Here is a 13,343-nt window from a genome sequence, read left to right as displayed (position 1 = left end):
CCTTCTCCTTAATTCTAATTAATAGGTTGTCCATGCGCTTTGTTTCCTTTCCCTTCTTAGTATCTATGCAGTAATATAACTGTAAAATAAGTGTCACATATCGTAAATTGTGCAATATGTACTTTTTCTCCATGTCTGCTGCTCGATACGTTACTGTGTTATGTATCTACTTTTTCCCCGTGGATGAGTGGTATAAGTACTGTAAACTAAGAGTGCATTAACCATGTGAATGTAATGTCTCTTTGAATTTCCATTTTGTTTATTACTTTTTTACTGCTGTCTGGAGGACAGGGCCTCGGGCTACGTCAGTAGCTTTTTTCCCAGTGCTCTGGGTTCATTTATTGGATCGAATAAAGTTGAAGTTGAAGTTGAAATAATGATATCTGTGACGTTCCGCGAAGCCTTCTGTGCATTCCAGCGCTGCTACCTTGTGTGATTTACTTTCACCGCCAGCCGCGAGTGTGTTCGTCCGCGTGAAAGTACAGGGTGTGTGCAGAAAAACATGACCCGCATTTTTACATGTAACTCGTTGTCTACTTAGCCGAGGAACTTCCGGTGACGCACGACGGCGTATTTATGCGTGCGAAAGCTACAAAAAAATCCTGGAAGGCATACTCAGTGTAAAAAAATAAACAGATCGCGAAAACATGGGCTTCCATGCATTAGAATAGGGCGGTCATGACAGTGCATGGTAGTGCATTTCGGTCTCAGGAGAGTTATGTGCAGGCACCGCTAGGGGTACTGCCGATGAGCATCCATGTGGGACATTGTTTCGATTTATGCACCGATAGCTCCCCTAGCGGTACTTGAACACAACTCTCCTACGTCTACCGTGTTGCCCTTTCACATACACCCTGTTGTCCACCATGTTGCCCTATTCTGATGCACAGAAGCCGACGTTTTCGTTGTTCCGTTTATTTTTTAAGCTGAGTATGGCTTCCACAATTTCGCACGCATAAATGCGCCATCGTGCGCCACCGGAAGTTCGTTAGTTAGGTAGGCAACAAGCTATGTGCCTAAATGCGGGTCATGTTTTTCTGCACACACCCTGTATATAGGTGTGACAACGTCGGAGAGAATGTTCTGAGGGCGAGCACGTGTCTCCGTGTTTCTCATCAAACGCTATGAATTAATTTCCACTTTTTTGTGGACTCGAACCGCTACCAACCTAATGCCATGCTACAAGTTGCTATGCCATCATGATGGACGTCAACGACGAGCTACTTGTCTATGGATCAATATCCAGCACTTTTATGCCTCAGCAACTTCATGCTGAAATCGTTTCTTTTTTTCCTAATATAGTGAGAGCAGCGCACTCTGCTTCTGATATACGAGAAATTCCGGTCCAAGGCCGTTCGATTTCTCTGCGTCTGGTCGGTTTCCGCCCAAGCAGCACAATGTACTGAAAGTCGAGTGCAATAGGGGTGGGCGGTATGTGTCTTATCAATGTTCTTTAGTTTCATGAGTCTGTTCAAGGCCTTCCACCTACCCGTCCACCCCTATTGAACTCGACTTTCAGTACATTGTGCTGCTTGGGCGGTGTTCCCTCGGTTGGAACCACGTGCTTCGTGATTTCTAGTTCATGCACGTGTTCTGATAACAGCTACTTCCCATTTTATAAACGCCGTAACAAGTACTCCGACTGTTGAACGTTCGTTCCGGTGCTATTTTGAAGCTATTTGAGCTGGCGAACGGATATCCTGCGGGTCTTACTTTCAGAAGGCCGCCGATTCAGCTTCAGTATCACGCGCAGACGGACACCGAACGTTGGTGACTTGCTGCTTTAAAGTGTCTTGCAATTCTTGTTCTAGTAGTAGGTTAAACACTCCAAAGACCGACTGCGATCATGATTCCCGCTGTCGTACTACTTGTTGTAGCTGCTTTTGCCCTTGGGCCCTGCAGCTTCGCGAATGGTTTCAGCATTCCGGCTATACCTACTGAGGTCGTGAACGGTAAGATGCCGTCTTCTGTTTTCAACGCGATCGATTTATAATAGCTGTCCATATCATCCAACGAGTCACACCCAGGCAGGTACACTGTGTCATTGTGGTCAAGGAAAAAATACTACTTTTGTACCGTAAAACTTGTAGGGCGTGACCTAGAACTGTGCCGCACATATTTGCTATGTGCAATCGAACGACGCTGACGCATTGAGTAGTAGACCTGGATTTTCGGTAATAGTGCTCGCTTCCCTTAAACGTGTAAACTGTCTATTCGCGCTCTACTTCTTTCCCGTGTATATACAGTTACATAAAAGAATACAATGATGGCCTTTGCACTAATAGGAGACGACCGATTGAGCTGGTTTTGGAATGCGTTGCTCTGCGGGCATAGTACTTCGCAACTACTTTCGCGAGTGAACTATGCGCTCTGAGAAAGAAAAAAAAAGTATAATCCTTCACCTTTGCCGGCAGAACTGTGTTGCAAGCACATTTATACCTTTTCGGGCAGTGGGGTGGGGTGTTGCGTTGGGTAGACGAGCGGTCTGCCTGCCCAGACCGGCGGCACATTGTTCGGGGGAAAGGGAAGCGGGAGAAAAGGGAAGGTGAGGTTAGTTAAGCTGAAATAAGGTTAAAATTTGGGCGGGTTGGTATGACATCTTTTAAAATGGATAAAATACCCCAGTGCGATGGTAAAACAATGGGACGAGACGAACACAGACAAAGGGACGACGCACAGCACTGGTTTTTAACACAGCGACCAAATTTTAACCTTATTTCATATTCTTGCTAACAGTGCTGTGCGTCGTCCCTTTGTCTGTGTTCGTCTCGTCCCATTGTTTTACCTTCGCACTGGGGTATTTTATCCATTTTAAAAAATTAGTTAAGCTATTTGCTGGTTAGCACCATGGTCTCATAGCCGCCCTTGAGGGTCGACGACCTTGAAAAGGTTCAACGGTGCTCGTTGGATGAGCTTCTGATGGTGGAGGTTGCCACGAGGATAGACCAGGGGTTGTCGCATCAGCTCCCAAAGACTGCAGCAGTTATGGGCGTCACACCCCCTACGAGGCACACCTACCACTCGAGATGAAAGTCCTTGGAATATCCCTGGGAAAGACCATCTCCTCGAGTTGGGACCAGCTCCTGTGGCGCAGCGGTAACGCGTGCGCTTGGAGACTGGGAGGTCCGCGGTTCGAATCCGCGGGCCGGCTGTGCCGTCTGGGGTTTTTCCTGGGTTTCCCTCAGATGTGTAACAGGCGTATGCCGGCACAGTTCCCCTGAAGTCGGCCCATGGACGCAGCTATCCTCCCCCCGAGCGGATTCCGCTCGGTCTTCCACTTCACCCTTTCCTCTCCTCCTCTCCACCACCTTTCCCTTCCCGAGAAACATGGCGCCTAATCAGGCAGGCAGATCTCTCGGGTTCCTCCCAACGACACTCCTCCTCCCTCCCCCTCCTCCTCCTCCTCCTCCTCCTCCTCGAGTTGGGATTCAGATGTGCTGGTGGCATAGAAATCTTAAGGAGTATGCTAGAAGGAAACCTCCGAAACTGGGACGTACGGGCGAGGGGAGCGCCATATTGAACCAGCTACTCTTTCCGCGACGCATGCAAACAAAGGAATCCAGTAAGCATACAGCAAACATAACGTCAAAAATGTTTTTGGAACTGTAACACACCGCCAGAACCCATGAAACCGTAAGATACAGTATATGAAAACACACACACACACGCGCGCGAAGAAACAGACACGACACGGACGCCACATGGGGACGCCGTCTCCGCCGCTGCCTCAACCAGCACCTTGCCTGGATAGGGGAGGACACTGACAAAATATGTAGCCGACGGAAGCAGAGGAGCAACCGAGCAAGTGTTGCAACAGTTTTTGGAACTGTGGCTGCTTTCACGGGCTGGAAATACACGACGCTTCCTCGGCTGATTCAATATGGTTGCCTCCGAGCGCATACATTGAGAGAGGGAAGAGCCCAAGTTCAAGCGCTTCGCTCTCCTCCGATCCTCCTTCCCAGCTTTCCTTCTAGCCTCTCTCCATAAGATTTCTATGGCTGGTGGGCTGCACAAATTGTTGAAGCCTGCCCCTAGCATCCTATGTGGCTGGGCAGTCTATTATGACGTGCTCCTTCGTTTCTGCTTCCCCGCAGTGAGGTGTGTGTGGTGGGGAGGGGGTATTCAGGGCTCGGAGTATGGGCTGCTTTCTGTGACTGTTTTTGTCAATTTGATTACGCAGTGACAACACACCGCATAACGAAACTATTTCGCATAGTGACTCCTGATGAACAGCTTTCCAGATGAGACAGGGATTTGTAGCCACGTTAAAAGTTGCCTATTGCTCTTTTAAGTGGTACGTGTAAAACAAATTGAGATTCGTTGAAACGGGCAAGACTAAGCTGACAATGTGAAGGCCAGTTCCGATATGTCGGGATTTGCTATATAGCGATAGAAAATAGCGCTATATTTTCGTCCTCGCAGTGCTCCAAACCGCTAAAAGTTTGTTGTCAACTTTTTCAGCGCTAATATTAGCACTGCATTCGTGTTGGCCAATGAAGAGGCCCTTCAGCGATGACGTCGCGGAAGTCGTGAAGTTATTTTGTTTCCGCATTTCACGGCACGGTGACCGCATTGGAACCGGCGAGTCTGCCATCCAAAATGTCTGATAATTTTTTTCGTCCAATCAGTTGATCGATCTTGTTTGTCCGCATGGTGTCGAACTCTGGAGGCGCCATGATGGGAGAGGCCGGAAACGACCACCGAACCTCCGCTAAATTATGGCGCAAGCGCCGCTTTGCAAATGTGAACCGTTTGGTAACAATGAGCGCTGTTTTTGCGCGCTGTTTTGTAGCGCTATATTAGCGCGCTACTATATACTGGAACAGGCCTTTAGGCCTCAAAACAATATCCTAGCGACAACTATTTGCCTGCTGCTACATTCAAATCGGATTGTTGCTGCCGTAGTCCTAGCGAAGGAATAGAAAATACGTGTCAGTTGATGCTGAAATACTCTTCAGGCAAGTGCGTTTACCAAGGCAAGACCCTGGAACCTTTCGTGTGGACCCCGATGGATCGCCCCACCTGCGGATCCTTTGTATGCAATGACAAGACCAAGCTCGTCTCCGCCTACTACTGCGACCCAACACGACGCCCTCGTGAAGGATGCAGGCTCGTCCCTGGTAACCCGGATGCTTCGTATCCCGATTGCTGCCAACAGGAGCAATGTCCCTAACAGCAAGCATGCTCCATGAAAGGCTGTTAAGAACTTCCTTCGAAATAAAGTGAATATTAACCATCTGGGATTTTCTCATGCTTCCTGCAAGCCTGTGGAGATGTCGCGATATCCCACATATATCAGATATTACAATCCCAGATATAAAAATTGATAACACCAGGATCCCAAATTGCAATGCCAAGTCCGAGGCCGAAGAATGATCGTGTTTCAAGTATGACATCTTTGAGTAACAAAGCCGAAGTAACATCGGTTAGTTTATGGTGATGCGACTATAGGTGCGACCAAGTTGGCGACGATGTATGTCCCGGGGAGTCCGGGGGAGCGGAGCCCCCCACCGCGCGCTTTAAGCGGTATCTGCGTTCAATTGTTCCTAAGGTCCGGGTCGCATAGCTTCGATTTCAGCAGCAGCGGGACAGCAACAGCAGCGAAGCACCAGAGCCGCAGCGGCACGAGCGGTCCACCCGTAGCACTGGGCGAGAGCAGCAGCAGAAATTTCCTGCTGCTCCCAGTAGTATTTGATCAGCTCATCTAGCCGGAACTCACACAGTGGCCTAGACGTAATTACATTACCAATTAGATGAATTTAACTAACTAACCCACAGTAATTAGGATAATCGAGCGAGTCATTACACTAATTGGGGAGCATCTAACATGTGTCCACACCCTTAAAAAAAGGGTGTACCTTAACTCCTTTTTCTTGCACCATATAAAACTCCCTTTTGGAGTGTACAATTACTCTCAACAAAGGACAAAGGAGTGTCCACATAAGGGCAGACCCTTTAACTCCTTACTGGAGAGTAATTGTACACTGCAAAGGAGGTGATATACGTGGCAAGGGTGTACTCACCAAAAAAGAGCTACTGTACACCCTTTTTTTAAGAGTGTAGGCAACTTTTCAGGGAGGGGTAAGGTCTCAGACCCGGGCGGGAGAGTACTATTACTCTCCAGTAGGGGGTTAGAGCGTAACCCCACTCCCTAAAGGAAGTGAGGAGACTCCTTTTTTGAGAGTAATTGCACCCTCCAATTGGGAGTGATATATGTGGCAAGGAAAGGAGTGAAAGTACACCCTTTTTTTGTTTAAGAGTGCAGACCAGTGTGGGAGTTACCGGTACTTGAGCTGATAGAAAATAGAAAAATAGACAAATAGAGAATTGACGATCAACGACGCTATTTTGAAGAAAGCGGTCTGGGACGGCCGCTGACCATCGCTGTGTCGATAGTTACAGAGACTGTGACTACGTAGTTCCATAACATCACGTGGTGCCACTGTCCTTATAACCACCAGTTCTGGACATCTTGGGACGTCAGGTTTGACTTCATCATGCCATGTCTGGACAGGTAGCACAGCTCTGGACAAGCAAGGAGAAAAACGCCTATAATCGAGACAGAGGAATGCAAACTGCTGTGAAACGAAGAGTAAACTATGCTAACAAGGGACACCATCAATACCTAACAACAAAAAACAGGCACAAAACAAAACAGCGCGCTGTTCACCACAATAAAAGTCATGCATTTGCAATAAAGTCATGCGTCTGCTGCCTAGCAGTTACTTTTTGAATTAATTTCATGACAAAATTATTAAGAATCGTGCCAGCGCTACTCTCGTTCCCGCCCAGCGCCCGACATGCACAGGCACGTTACTGCTAATCGCAAACAAAGTGGGGACAAAGTTATTACGCCCGTTCCATCCGGGAGGCACAGGCAGATAACTAAAAGCTATGCGTCTGGCCCCCTTGCGGTTATTTTCTGAACTAATTTAATCGCGAAATTAAGACTCATTCTAGGGCCACTCCAGTTCATTAACCCAACCAGATCAAGGGTGTGGCAGCACCAGTGTCATCGTCAAGACGAGAATGATCAACAGGAACCTTTCTTATCCAAAAAAAGAAAAACAAACAAACACAGAGCTAGATGCCAAGAACAAACAACAAAGTCAACAAAGAAAAGCATGCGTCATAAAACAGAACAGGTAAGGAAGCACGTCAGGACATTGCTCAATGAGTACTGTCACATGACGAAAAATTGAATGACTGCTGGGCGACAAAGGAAAGCAAGCGCAGAGTCACTGGAACAGAGTGGAAATGACACCCACCAGCATGGAAGTATTTTCACGTACACAGCACTTCATCATCGTAAATCCGATCGACACAAAATCCACCAGAATCAACGCATACCACCCACCAGTGACGAGCCACGCTCCCATACCCCTAGAGAAGTAAACTGAATCCCACTGAGGCTACATTTTGCCACTAACGCCCAACGCAACTGCTCCAGACAGAATCAACGCGCACCATCCACCAGTAACACCTCCGTACCTGCGAGAGGCTAAGAACACTCAACGTAATCACTAGGCTTATGTAATGCGTGACACACAACCTTTTGTATGGTCATCTTCTCATAGTCTGAGGCTACACCTGCAACGACACGGAGCAAAAAGGCACGAAAGTATGGGGGCAAAGTTCCATTTGCGCACGACAGACGACCAGACAGAATGTTACAGGAACACGTATATGATGTGATTGAATTCCTACAATATTAATGATTTTTACTCTTGCGTTGCTGTTTCGAAAAACTATGACGAAAAGCTCTTACTACTCTTAATAAGCTCAACTATAATTTTAGGAACCTTGGTGGTGGTGGTGATAGGGCTTGCCGGCCTCACGTATGTGGGCAACGTCACGACTCACGCCCTGGGGGAATGTGCGTCCTGAGCAGACTTCTAAGGGAACTGTGCCGACATATGTCTGAAAGCGTCTGAGGAAAACCGAGGAAAAACCCCAGACAGTACAGCCAGCACCGGGATTCGAACCCGGGTACCTCCCAGTCTCGACGTGACATGGCCAGCACGCTAACCACTGAGCCACAGGAGCTGGTTTTAGGAACCTTAAAATTAAACCCTTAAAACCCTTAAAAATTAAAACCTTAAAATTCTGCCCTTTATGGAAGTGTGTTCTATAATATTGCCACGAATCACCTTCGAGAAACTTCCAGGGCAGGCACGAAACGGTACATCTCATCCCAGCCCATGCTGAAGAAGAAGAAAGAAGCCTCCAGACACATCGCCTGCTGCACGTGCTGTTTCTAGACTTTTCGGCGCGGCGCTTAAATGCCTGTGCGCTCCAGACTGGAGCTTTCTTTCTTTGGACTCAGTTGCGTTCAGAGAGCTAGCACTCTTGTGCTTTTGCTACCGAGTAGTTTAATAAACCGTTTGCTGTTTATTCGACGACTCGCCGGCCTATTTCGCTTCGTGACATTTCTGGTGGAGGTGCGGGGCAATGCCTGCTCAACGGCCTGGAAGAACAGAAACGACTGAGTCGAAGACAGCGTGGTCTACCTTCAGAATTCAGGCCATTGGGACCCCCAACCCGCAAGAAGATGAATACGAGAGCCACCATCGGCAGCGCGGCACGGCAACAGCTGGGCGCATTCGCGATCCGCCCAACCTGCACCACTCAGCTACCAGTCACGCGTACAAGGAACTCGCAAGACAGACGTACGGCGAACGTCAGACTTGACGCTGCTCTGCTACCACTGTGAAGAAGCCACCCGGGTTCATCGCCGTTTCCCCTACCGACGACTGGGTCTACCCGGATTTTCACCTGACGCCTCCCGCCTTCAGCGCGTAGTCATCCCGCCGCAATTTTAAGACTCTCTAGGGCAGCAGCATGCTTCTGCGGACTCACGACGCGACCAATCTCCGAGCTCGACGAACAGCAATACAGACCGCCGCGACGCTCAAAACCTTACCAGTGACCTACAAATACTCATCGACGACCACGAGACAACTGCATTAAGCGATAAGCGCTGACGACAATGTTAAAGACGACGACGTTGGTTACGAGGCTTCGCAGGGTACAAACGAAATGCGATGAACCGACACAGGTTCTGGCATCGGGACGATGCCACGTCTACGGAGGGGGCAATGCCACGAATCACCTTCAAGAAACTTCCAGGGCAGGCACGAAACGGTACATCTCATCCCGGCCCATGCTGAAGAAGAAGAAAGAAGCCTCCAGAAACATCGCCTACTGCACGTGCTGTTTCTAGACTTTTCGGCGCGGCGCTTAAATGCCTGTGCGCTCCAGACTGAAGCATTCTTTCTTTGGACTCAGTTGCGTTCAGAGAGTTATCACTCTTGTGCTTTTGCTACCGAGTAGTTTAATAAACCGTTTGGTGTTTATTCGACGACTCGCCGGCCCATTTCGCTTCGTGACAATATAATTGCACTATTTCTTGGACTATGAATCAAGCGCTCCAAGTTTTTCTCGCTTCCCATTCCAGCCTACCGCGTCCTATCATGCAGTGAAGCAGAGGGGGGGGGGGAGGAGATCTATTTATTATTACAGGAAACGTCAGCCAGAAAAGACGGCTTACAATTCGTATAAAAAATAATTCCTAAGTGCATACTCCTGGGGTAGTTAAGGGTAAGGCGATGTGGGGTCAGAGGTAAGAGGTCTTCCGCCGTCCCACACACGTCACAGGCTGCTGAGGAGACCGGAGTCACGCAGGTAGTGGAGGAGCGCCGCAGGTTCACCACTGCTCCGTGTGGCAAGTAGTGTCGCGAGGGAGATGGAGTATCCGAGGCTGGTCAGGCGAGACTTGAGCTTGTCGCGGAAGGTCTTGGAAAGGCGACAGTCGAGAAGAAGGTGACAAATACCTGCCTCAACGTTGCAGGTAGGACATAAGGTGTGGCTTGCTGGCCCATCTTGAACAGCGGTGACGGAGTGCGGGTGAGGTTGAGGCGGAGCCGATGTATGACAGATTCTTCCATCCTTGAGACGCGACCACAGATAGTGTACTCCATCGTTGGGTCAACGGACCTCAAGAATGGGTTTGTCCTGGCAGCATCCTTGCAAAGAGCTTTGTGTTGACAGTAAGGAAGCGGCGTCGCTGCACTTGGCAGGCGGCTGTCGAGATGTGTAGCCCACCAGAAGCCTCGAACGCATGGGCACGTTTCGTCACGGCTTCAACGAATTCAGTATTGCCGGGGATGCCGACATGGCCCGGAACCCATTGAAACCAAACAGTGCGGCCCGAGGACAGGAGCTCATATTGTATGTTACGAGGACGAGGGAATGCACGCCGCAGACTATCTTGACAGAGTATGACAGATAGGGCCGCTTTGCTGTCAGTCAGTACAGTCCGGCCCTAGGCGGAGAAGCAGACATATGCTTCAAGGCAGGAAGAATAGCAAACAGCTCAGCTTCTACAGATGACATTTCATAGGGAAGCAGAGACGCATGCTCGAAGTCGTCGCTAGGGACGTAGTACTCCGCCGTCGACGAACCTTGCCGCACTGACCCGTCAGTGTACACCTCCCTTCTAAGGCTGTGGAAGGCATGAATGTGGTCCACTGTAAGCTGACATGCAGCGACTGGTGGTATGCTGTTTTTGTTAGCAATGCCAGGGACAGACTCGTGTACGATAGGATGATTCAGCGTCCACATCGGTGGCGCGTACGCAGCAGAGGTCGCACTGTGAGGGATGAAGCTGTTCAGACGAAGCAGAGCACGACAGAATGCGGACGACGGGGAAGTCACACAGATATCTCGCAGATAATGATGGGTATGTCGGCTGACGGATCGAGCGTAAGCACCAAGAGTTCAAGAATGCAACAACTCAGGGAAAAGAGGCGCTGACGCCAGGAATCGAACCTGGGTCTTCTGATTTCCGGTCAGACATGCTACCACTACACCACACCAGCACGCCGTTTCCCTTGAGCCTTGGTCTGCCTCTGCCAAATCTCGTTGTTTACACCAAGAGTTACTTGGTCGCGCAGAATGTGGGCTGGAGGTTCTCGCACCTCAGCCGAAAGGGAGAAGGTCTCTGTTGCCTGAGGCACACACAAGCAAAGGCGAAGGCTTCTAGATTGAGCAGAGAGTAATGTCCTGTCACCAGAAACACTGAGCTCGTGCAACACTGGCAGACTGTATCGCAAGGCGGCGAGGACCAACGAAGAGTGGACCAGCACTCTATGGGCCCCAGGATGATCCACATAGATGCCGCATGACATTGACAAACGTGTTTGTGGTTGCACCAATCGCCCTATATTGCCGTGCCCACGTGAGCCCGCGGTCAATTATAACTCCCAGATAGCGGACGTGGGAGACAAACTGCAGAGTGGAGCCCTCCACAAATATCGGGTATTTGTGAAAAGAGCGGCGCGTAAAGGCCATCGCTATCGTCTTACTTGGCGAAATAGAGTGACCGAGTTCCGCGACATAGGCACTGATCTCTATAGTATAGGCTGGATCGCGCATAGGGTGCTCCAGAGCGTGGTCACCGGCCGCCATATTGGTGGGCCCAACACATTCTGTCGTCTGCATTTAGTTGAAGCGGGGCTGCCCGTATTTTTTAAAATTTACTTTAAACTAAAGGGCATGTCATGCCAGTTTGTTGCAGCTTTGAGTACACTTCACACGGACAGAGAAAGAGGGATAATTTTTCGCAGGTAAGCTCTTTATTTTGAGGAAAAATCTGTTTATTCGTATCGCATGCATCTGAACTTACACTTGTTTGCATTGCTACTTCGCTGGTGCCATTACGTACTAAGAAAGTATTTGTGGCTGCTGCTACAAATCTCAAGACCATGTATTTTCTATAAACAATGCGCTTGTGCTTGCAGGTTCCCCTCACAGTTGCTCAGCTGTGCCGAAGAAGCGGACGAAGAACCTGCGCCAATATGCCAATTTGTTCCACTGTTCTTTTAACGTGTGAGGTACGGTGGAAGTAAATAAACTGCTGTGTTAACCTCGTATGTGCAGTCGCTCCTACAGCGTATGTGATGAGTAATGCATGTGCATGCTCTTCGTGCAGAGCGCTTCGAATTTCTGTAATGAAATACGCTGACAGCTGAACAACTGCACAGCACTCGTGACAATAACGTTATTTTAAGATGAGGAATAGGAAGTTTTATCGCCAGGGTCTATACTTCACCCCATTGCTGGTGGTGATGTGGTGAATAAAATAATGAGCCCCTTCAGAATAAGCATCGAGGTCTTATTGCAGAACACACACAGAGACACTCGTAGAACATAATACGATCAAGGAAAAAGTCAAACCAGAACCGTACAATACCAAACAACATAATAATGAACGAGAACCGCGGAACACCACACTAAAACCGAACAACAAACGAAAACAAACAAAAAATATAAAAACGGAAGTACCTTACAATAACAAACAGTGTGAAACCTTCCTGAGCAAAAATAATTAATTTTATATGTTGATATTCACCAAATTCACCTTCATGAGTAATGCGCCCTGTGCACGACAGTCACGACCCCCTATTCGGAATACAGGCAGCGGAGAAGAAAAAGAAGGCAATTACCATTAAAAACTAGAGGAACACGGCTGAAGCACGTTTGGAATACATCAGCACACTGATTCCTAAGAAAGATGCGTGCTAATCAGCAATGAGGAGCGTTTAAATCGCAATAAATACTCAAAATCAAATCGCTTCCCATTGTTTCCTATGGGAGTAGCCGGCGCCAGTGGGCCCTCCAACATGGCGACCGGATTGCCGCACCTCTCTCCCACGCGACCCTCTCCTATGCGCGATCCAGCCTTTATACATAGAGATCAATTGACACAGGAGACCGTGGTGCCCAGAGTGTGCTGAAAAACGACGCTGAAGAGTATCGCGGCGGATAGCAGAAGTCCATGCGCAGATATCGTCGGCATAGAGGGTGATACGGGTATGGCTACGTAACTGTGCTGGGAGTAAAGCCATGATGACGTTAAATAAAAGTGGACTCAGAAGTCTCCCTTGTGGGACGCCACGCTGCACTGGGTAGACGGCGCTATCACCCTCAGTAGTGCGCACAGTGAAGCAGACTCACAACCAAAATAATTAGTTTACCAAACACCACTGAGGGAGGCGTACTTCATATGAAAATCTACCCTGCGCTAAGACACCAGCATTTCTGCTCAAATATCCGTAACTGCTAACTGCTTACTTCATCAACATCGAGCAAAGTGAATACTGTCAAGCAACATCCATCCATCATACAAACAATCCCACTTCTCCTGGTAGAACACTCTGCAGCTGTAGCAAGCGCCACGGATTTCTTCTGCGCCAAAACAGTGAAGGAAGTAAAGAGCAATGAAAAATTGCACGCACTTGTGCTCGAATAGCTACGACTGTTGAAGAGCCGACGACTGACGT

The 13,343-nt window shown here is 48.8% G+C and overlaps 1 long non-coding RNA gene and 1 other non-coding gene across 2 annotated transcripts; one reads left to right on the top strand and one right to left on the bottom strand.

The window, feature by feature from the left end:
- Positions 1-1,827: 1,827 nt before the first annotated feature.
- LOC135399596 (uncharacterized) lies at positions 1,828-5,238 on the top strand. Its single transcript, XR_010424358.1, has 2 exons — positions 1,828-1,952; positions 4,959-5,238. It is a non-coding gene; the product is annotated as an uncharacterized LOC135399596 (long non-coding RNA).
- A 5,571-nt stretch (positions 5,239-10,809) lies between these two features.
- Positions 10,810-10,880, bottom strand: Trnas-gga (transfer RNA serine (anticodon GGA)). The gene has a single exon. It is a non-coding gene; the product is annotated as a tRNA-Ser (tRNA).
- Between the last annotated feature and the right edge of the window lie 2,463 nt (positions 10,881-13,343).

This window comes from Ornithodoros turicata, chromosome 7, assembly GCF_037126465.1.
Source record: "Ornithodoros turicata isolate Travis chromosome 7, ASM3712646v1, whole genome shotgun sequence".
NCBI classification, from domain to species: Eukaryota; Metazoa; Arthropoda; class Arachnida; order Ixodida; family Argasidae; genus Ornithodoros; species Ornithodoros turicata.
Note: the sequence above shows the minus strand (reverse complement) of the source record. Positions and strands in the feature narration are given on the sequence as shown.